The 8,236-nt window shown below is 37.9% G+C and overlaps 1 pseudogene; it reads left to right on the forward strand.

The window, feature by feature from the left end:
- Window positions 1-7,553: 7,553 nt before the first annotated feature.
- LOC110574996 lies at window positions 7,554-7,937 on the forward strand (annotated as a pseudogene).
- The last annotated feature ends 299 nt before the right edge of the window (window positions 7,938-8,236 follow it).

Here is an 8,236-nt window from a genome sequence, read left to right on the forward strand (position 1 = left end):
TATTTGGATTCCTTTTTCTTTATTCTTTGCATATTTGTTAACGGTTTTTGATATATGGTTTCCATTAAGTTTGTATATAAACTCTCTTGCATTATAGCAGTCTATATAAAAGTTGACAACCATGTAATTTTGAATCATTCTTTTCTCCTTTCCTCCCTACATTTTAGGTGTATGTTATCATAATTTATAGCCTTTTTATGAGTTCCTTGACTGATTTTTTTATGGAAAAAGTCATTTTTACTGCATTTGTGTTTCCTACTTCTATACTGTCACTTTTGGTCTCTCTTTTTCACTTAAAGTGTTCCTTTTAATACTTCTTGCAGAGCTGGTTTAGTGGTCACAAACACCTTTAGTTTTTGTTTGCTTAGGAAACTATCTCTCCTTCTATTCTGAATGATAGCCTTGCTGGATAGAGTATTCTTAGCTGCATATTTTTCCCTTTCAGCAATTTGAATATAGCATGCCACTCCCTTCTAGCTTGCAGTGTTTGTGTTAAGAAATATCCTGGTATTCTTATGGGTTTTCCCTTTTTAAAAAAAAATTTATTATGTTAATCACCATACATTACATCATTAGTTTTTGATGTAGTGTTCCATGATTCATTGCTTGTGTATATCACCCAGTGCTCCATTCAATACATGCTCTCTTTAATACTTATCACCAGGTTAACCCATCCACCAAAGCCCCTCCCCTCTAGAACCCTCAGTTTGTTTCTGAGTCCATAGTCTCTCATGGTTCGTCTCCCCCTCCAATTTCCCCCCCTTCATTTTACCCTTCCTACTATCTTCTTTTTTTTTTAACATATAATGTATTATTCATTTCAAAAGTACAGGTCAGTTCATGACTTCTTTTGTCTTGCTGCTTTTAAAAATTTTTATCACTATATTTTACAAATATGTCTTGGTGTTGGTCTGCTTTTGTTGATTTTGTTGGGGTTTCTCTGTGCCTTCTTGATCTGGTTATCTCTTTCCTTCCCCAGATTAGGGAAGTTTTCAGCTATCATTTCTTCAAATGAATTATCTGCTCTCCTTTAACTCTTTTCTTTTTCTGTGACTCCTATAATATGAATGTTATTACACTTTATGGAGTTACTGAGTTCCTTAAGTCTATTCTTGTTTTGCATAATTCTTTTCTCTTTTTTTTTTTCAGCTCAATTACTTTCCATTTCTCTGTTTTCTAGGTCACTAATTCATTCCTCTGCTTCTTTTAGCCTGCTGTTTATTACATCAATTGTGTTTCTCATTTCATTCACTATACCCTTTATCTCTGTTATGTTATTCTGTACTTCTGTGTTAAGGATTTCACTCATGTCTTCCACTGTTTTTTCAAGTCCAATGATTATCTTTATGATCATTTCTTTAAATTCTCTATCAGGCATGTTACTCATATCTGTTTGCATTAGACCTCTGGCTGTGGCCTTGCCCTATTCTTTCATTTGGGATAAATTTCTGTCTCTTCATTTTATCTGCCTCTCTGAATTTGTTTCTCTGTGTTAAGAAAGTCAGTTGTGTCTTCTCCTTAAAAGTAGTGATTTTATGAAGAATATGTCCTGGAGTGCCTGCAGTGCAGTGTGCCCTGTTTATGAGAACCTGGCACTTCAGGATTATATCCTATGCAGGTTGCTTATGCCCTGCTGTTTTTTTCTCAGTCACTTTTCCTTTCAGCGCATTTGTCTGCACTGACTCTCTACCTATTGTGGGTTGCGCTTGCCCTCTGTGGTGGTAGTGAGACACAGGGAGGCCAGCTCTGTGGGGGTGTGCTACCTGGCATACTTGGGAACAGGTCTGCAGTGTTAACAAAATTTCTGCTGGGCCACTATTCCTGTGCTGAGTCCCCAGAAGCACTGAGGCAGCTCAGGGTTGTGCACTGGAGTGACCAGGGGCATGAGGCTTGGCACAGCATAGGATATTAGCTAATGGGGTGTGCCTGTGTGTGGTGTGACAGTTGGGCCAGTGTGGCTCCTGGGCATGGTGCACCCCTGCAGCTGTGTGCCTGTTGGTTGGGTATGGTATGTGATAGTGGCTGAAGGCATGTAGCTGGGTATGTCATGCTAAGAATGCCTGGGGGTGCACAACTGACTGAATTCAGCATGCAAGGTGGCTGGTGGGGCTCACTGGGGCATGGCATGGTGGATGTGCATAATTCAGGGTGGCAGCTATGCACCAGGCTGTTGGGCAGGGGACCCATGCTACTTTAACAAAATCTGCCCTGAGCTCAGGGCCAAAGCCAGCTGGCTTGGAATGGGTGAGTCCTCAGAAGAATTTGTAGGTGAGGAACACTCCTAGGATTATAGGTGACAAGTGTCTGTGCAGCACCATCTCCCACAGGTGTCTTTGTGTTTATGCTAGGGGAGAGGGAGGAAAATGACACCTGCCAGCTGCCTCATTGTTGAAGTTCCCCAACATGTTCCAAAATCATTGTGAACAGATCTGTCTCCTGTTTTCTCCCCCCATCATTGTGTAAACTGCTGATTCTATGTCATCTCTCCACACAGGCTACTGTCTCTTTAATGGCAGCAGCCCAGATATCACTCACTTTCTGGATAGCCCAGTATTGAGTCAGCGGGCTTTTAAAGCTCCAGTTTCCAAGTCCCACTGGTTATACAATCTTGTGAAATTCAGCCCCTCTGGTTTTTAAAGCCAAATATTATGGGGATTACTTTTCGCCATGTGAGATCCCTGGTGTAAGGGTCCATTTCTCTGTCCTCTCTGCAAATGTCCCTCTCCCTCCCTCCTTCAAGCAGCCTCCCTCTGCCTTTCTGGCCTCCCTAACCTTTCAGGTGCACTTTTTCTATATTTGGTTGTGGAGTTCGTTCTGCCAGTCTTCAGATCATCTCCAGTTTATTGACTTGGAAGTGGATGATATTTAGTTGAAAACATGGGACAGGGTGAGCTCAGTTTCCTCTTACTCTGCCATCTTTCCTAGCTTCTCTCAAGAGTCATCTTTTAAATGTCCTCTTTTATGCCCTGCTGAACATACTTGTATTATAGCACTCATAAAATTTAGGGCATTTATTGAATAAATATGTCTCTTATAACACAACAAAAAAAGGTGGAATGTTTTCAGTCAAAATGACCTAGGTTCTTATCCCAGATCTACCAAATGGCAAGTTCCTTAATCTTTCTAAACCCTCCTCATGTTTAAAATGAGGATAGTATCAATACATACTTTATAGTGTTTCTGTAAGCAGTACATGAAAAAAATGTTTGTAAATGTATATAAAACTTAGCACAGGGGTGCCTGGGTGGCTCAGTCAGTTAAGCATCTGCCTTCAGCTCAGGTCATGATCCCAGGGAGCTGGGATGGAGCCCCACTTCAGGCTCCCTGCTCATCAGGGAGTCTGCTTCTCCCTCTGTCCCTCCTCCCTGCTTGTGCTCTCTCTTACACACACACTCTCTCTCTCAAATAAATAAATAAAATCTTTTTAAAAAAAACTTAGCACATTGACTGTCAGTAGTAAGGATTCCATAAATAGTATCTTCTATTATTGTTAATATTAATAAAACAAAACCCTTTTTATATTTGTATTTTTTATGCCTAGCAGAGCAGTCTTTTAATATATTTTATTGAATTAATTAGTTAAGGTTCACCAGATAAGATAATGTATAAACTTGCTCAAGCTTTTAAACTTTCCAGAAAATGGAAACCTTAGCATTATTACTGCTGAGCATTTAAATTGAATAGTGTTGGCTTAAAGTTTAGAAAATTAGTCATGGGTTCTATTATTTCTCTAAAACTTCAAGAAATAATTTTTGAACTTACTTCTCCAGAGAAAGTAACTAAACCATCCAATTCCATGGGCCTACTATAGTGTTAGTGTGTATTCAGGAGCATCTATAGTTCTTGATCTTTTCTTATTGTCTAATGGAAATAAAGAAGATTATTTGGTAGCTTGCTATAAAACACCTGGTCAAAGCAGAAGGATTCAGAATGGAAAAATAAAAAATCAGTTGTCCAACTTCACAAAGAGTGTTCTTATTTTTTAGAGATAAAGTCTTTCTAAGAGAATAGAGTTTAGGTTCAAAGGAGGTTGAGATATTATTAAAAACAGATATACTATACTCAACACATACATGCACATCATTAAAAGACACACACAAACATACTTGCACATGCACAAACACCCAGGCTGACACATGCTGGAATTCTCTAATATTTTTAGTAAGCTTTAAGCAATGTGGCAGGGACATCTTAGAATATTCCAATGTTTCGGAGGGTTGAACTTACAGGTTGAGTCACTGATAAGTTTTATTTCACTCTCATTACTCTGGCTGTTCCTTAATGATATCCTGTGAAGTAGCAAACCCTGAGCTGCTATTGTCACAGGAAATAGTGTGGTAGTAAATGGATAAGAGCCACTCTCAAAGAATTGCTCATTCAGATAAGCCTATACCATGAATAGGCAATTTAACATCAAAAAAAGTTCAAAATCACGCTGGTTACTCCCAAATAGTAATATGTGAATGTTTTAATTTTGCAGATTAAAGAGAACATCATATTTAAAGATAAAAGACTGAAATTTTCCTCAGCCACAGCTGGATTTTTGCTACTGATTCATGTTCCCATATTAGATTGCACAGCTCTTAAGAATATGGATGGAATTCCCAAGTGAAGGGATAACTCATTGTGGATTAGCTAGACTAAGGATAATGAATATACTTAGTACATTTGCTAAGGGGAGAGATTCAGTAATTTTTTTAAAGATTTTACTTATTTATTTGACAGACAGAGAGTTCAAGAGAGCACAAGCAGGGAAGCTGCAGAGGGAGAGGGAGTGGGAGAAGAGATCCTGATGCAGGGTGATCCCAGCACTCTGGGATCATGACCTGAGCTGAAGGCAGATGCTTAACCAACTGAGCCACCCAGGTGCCCCAATTCAGTAATGTTTTTGAGCACTAGCTGTAGGGTCAGAAAGACATGAATTTGAATCATGGTTATGCCACTTCCTAGCTGTGTGACTTCAATTTTTTTTCTATAAACTGAACATAATAAGATTATGCATAATAAGCATAATCTGAACAAAACCTTACCCTGTAAGGTTTTTATAATTACTTAATGTGAAAATGACTATTATTATCATTATCATTATTATCATTCTATGTAGGTCAGATCTATATCTAATAATTAGGTAATATGTTCCAATAATGTATGGCTTTAGCTAATTAGTAAAGCCTTGAATGATGTGTCCAAAGATGCCTAGCACAATAAAACAAATGTAGTGAATGTTGACAATTGATAACTCTGGGTGATAAGTATATGGGAGTTCTTTGTACTATTCTTGCAAGTTTTCTGTAAGTTTGTCATTTAATCAAAAAATTTTTAAAAAGTAACAAAGGTATTTAAACATGTGATGTCTTTGAATTCCCATAGTGTGTTTGCCATTAAGCAACAACTCAAGAACCATGATGACATGAAAAGTTTGTGATTCATCTGGTTATGAATACAGCTGAGTACAGTACCTCTATTTAGTTTAATGCTTATCAATACATTTGCCTTATTGTATGATTTCTCTAATACTGTGTGTATTTGGGGGTATCCAAACATTAAAAACGTCATAATTCTAAGCAAATTTGTATTAACACTCAGGGTAGGATGATGACCTTAGCTGGTGGGGGGAGGGCTTCTGTGATAAGTGGCCTTTCTGAAGTCTGGGGCCGTTTTCTGCCCTGAGAAGCTCTCTAGTTGATTACCCCACCTTGCCCCAACTCTAATTCAACCAAAGGTTCCTAATGAAAAGACTGATCATTACAGTAGCCTTTTCACAGCCTCACTGCCAGGGAGAGGAACAGTGAAGCTTTCAAATTAATTATCTTCCAGCCTGGAACTCTTTACCTAATAAAGTTTTATAATCTATTGTAGAGTTTCAAGAGTTAATTTAAAGTAACCATAAAACTGCCTTTGTATTGCAAAGAAAACCTTGGGTAAACTTTTCATGTGCTTCCAAATTTTCTTTTCTCAATAAATCAGGTAAGGGATGTAAAGATTCACAAACATATCAAGACAAACTATGTTGGTTTGATTTCACTCTTGGTTTTAAAATGGGATCATCTTTGGCCATGAAGGCCAGATTCCAGACATGAAGCCCTTTGGAATATCTTCAGAAATACAATGTTGTGTACTTGGTTACAAGAAAAAGAATTGACTGTTACTTGTGTCAGTGTCAGTTTCTGTGAACAAATCACTTAGTTGGTTGAATAATTTCCATCTTGGGGAGATAAACAGACTTGTCTTTTGCTCATTTGGAAATAGATTGTAAGGGCAAAGGCTATAAAAATGTTTGGGTATTTACTTTCAGAAATACATAATGCAATTAAAAAAAATACACCAGTGGGAAGTCCATTCAAAGGAGGTTGATAGAAAAAAGTATCTAATGATTTCCCCACATGGATGCAGTTTCTTGATGAGGAAATTTCTTGGATTTCTATCAGGAGCTTCACAATTTTGATTATTATATTTTTGTTGTTCATTGGAGGTAGAGAGAAATTCCATGGTATTATATATTTGGGAAAGGAACAAGATACCTTTGATAAATCCTTGAGTTTCTCTGGTTACATACACTTAGCATAAATAAGTCTTACTAAATAAACTAAACCTTTATCAAATGTCCATATAAATTAACATTTTAAAAGCACAAGGTAGATAATATTTCTTTCTAAGGTGTGGTCATCGCATTATATTAATAAAAGGGAGTATGACCTGAAGTTTAGTTTTGAGCCTCTTGGTTCTGAACACTTTGCTTTTACATCTTATGGGCGTGGGGAAATGGCACCTCAATCCCATAGTGTTCTCAGTGAACATAATGCACATTCTATTTTAATAGCTTTTTATAGTCTCCATTTTTTATTAATGCACCCTGAATATGCTATGCTTTTTATTGTGAATAACCAATAAAAGATGGCTATAAAAATAGTCATAACACTATACTATTTTCTTCCATAGTTTTATCTCCCACTGTAAACTTAGATGCCACACAGAAATGCAATTAAAGTAAAATGAACTCACAAAGAAAACATTTAAGGTTATGACAACAGCTCATTCAGCTCTGCATGGCTTCTTTCACTGACATATTAATAACACAATGTTTGCTTGGCTTATTTCTCTTATACAGAAGATGAAGACAGGCATTTCATAGGCATCTTAACTCCTGGGAGCCTGGTGAATATTAGTTACTTGTGGTGAGACAAAAAAGGTTATTCTGAGATAAAAGTGTTTCTTAAATGTAATGTAATCCCTTGGGATGCAGGAGGACTTTATACTTTAAATGGTTACTGTCCAATAATCTACACTATTACTTAAATATGTTATCAGCAAATACTAATTAATCACCCATTATGTGATAGGTTCTGTTCATAGCACAAAGCAGTATAAAGCACAGCTCTGGTCCTCAAGCAATGTATAATCTGTTTGAGGGAAAATAGAACATAACTTAGTAAACAATGAATTAATATATGTAGGCAATAATTGTTTAAGACTCGCAGAAGAGAGAGTCTTGCTAGGATTATTTTCTAAGGAAGATCTCCCTATAAAAATGGGATTTGGGGGGGCCAGTGCAGCGGCACGGTGGGATCGTTATGGCTACCGACGGGGATATGGAGCTGGAGTTGGAGACTGAGACCAGTGGCCGGGAGCGGCCTCCCGAGAAGCCACGGAAGCATGACAGCGGTGCGGCGGACCTGGAGAGAGTCACTGACTACGCATAGGAGAAGGAGATCCAGAGTTCCAATCTGGATACGGCCATGTCCGTGATTGGAGACAGACGGTCCCGGGAGCAGAAAGACAAACAGGAGCCGGAGAAGGAACTGGCCAAAGTCACCATTAAGAAGGAAGATCTGGAGCTGATAATGACAGAGATGGAAATCTCAAGAGCAGCAGCAGAACGGACCTTGAGGGAACACACGGGCAACGTGGTAGAGGCTCTTACTGCCCTAACCAACTGATTTGTGCTTTCTCAGACCCACTCACTGGATTATTTTATCTCAATAAAGATGTAGCCTTTTTTTTTTTTTTTTGGCAGTTAAAAAAAAGTGAGATTTGGGCAAAATCTAGGTCAATTCATATGGGTCAGCTAGATAGAGGGTAATAATGTGACCTTGTAATTTCCAAAAGTAAAAAGACAGGACTGTGCTAAGAGGACCCAAAGTAAAATCTTTTATTCTCCTTTATTTTTAAATTTTTTTATTTATTTTTTTTTCAGGAATAGACACATATGCACTATGAAACCAAAGAGAAGGCTGGA

The sequence above is a fragment of the Neomonachus schauinslandi genome, chromosome X, assembly GCF_002201575.2.
Source record: "Neomonachus schauinslandi chromosome X, ASM220157v2, whole genome shotgun sequence".
NCBI classification, from domain to species: Eukaryota; Metazoa; Chordata; class Mammalia; order Carnivora; family Phocidae; genus Neomonachus; species Neomonachus schauinslandi.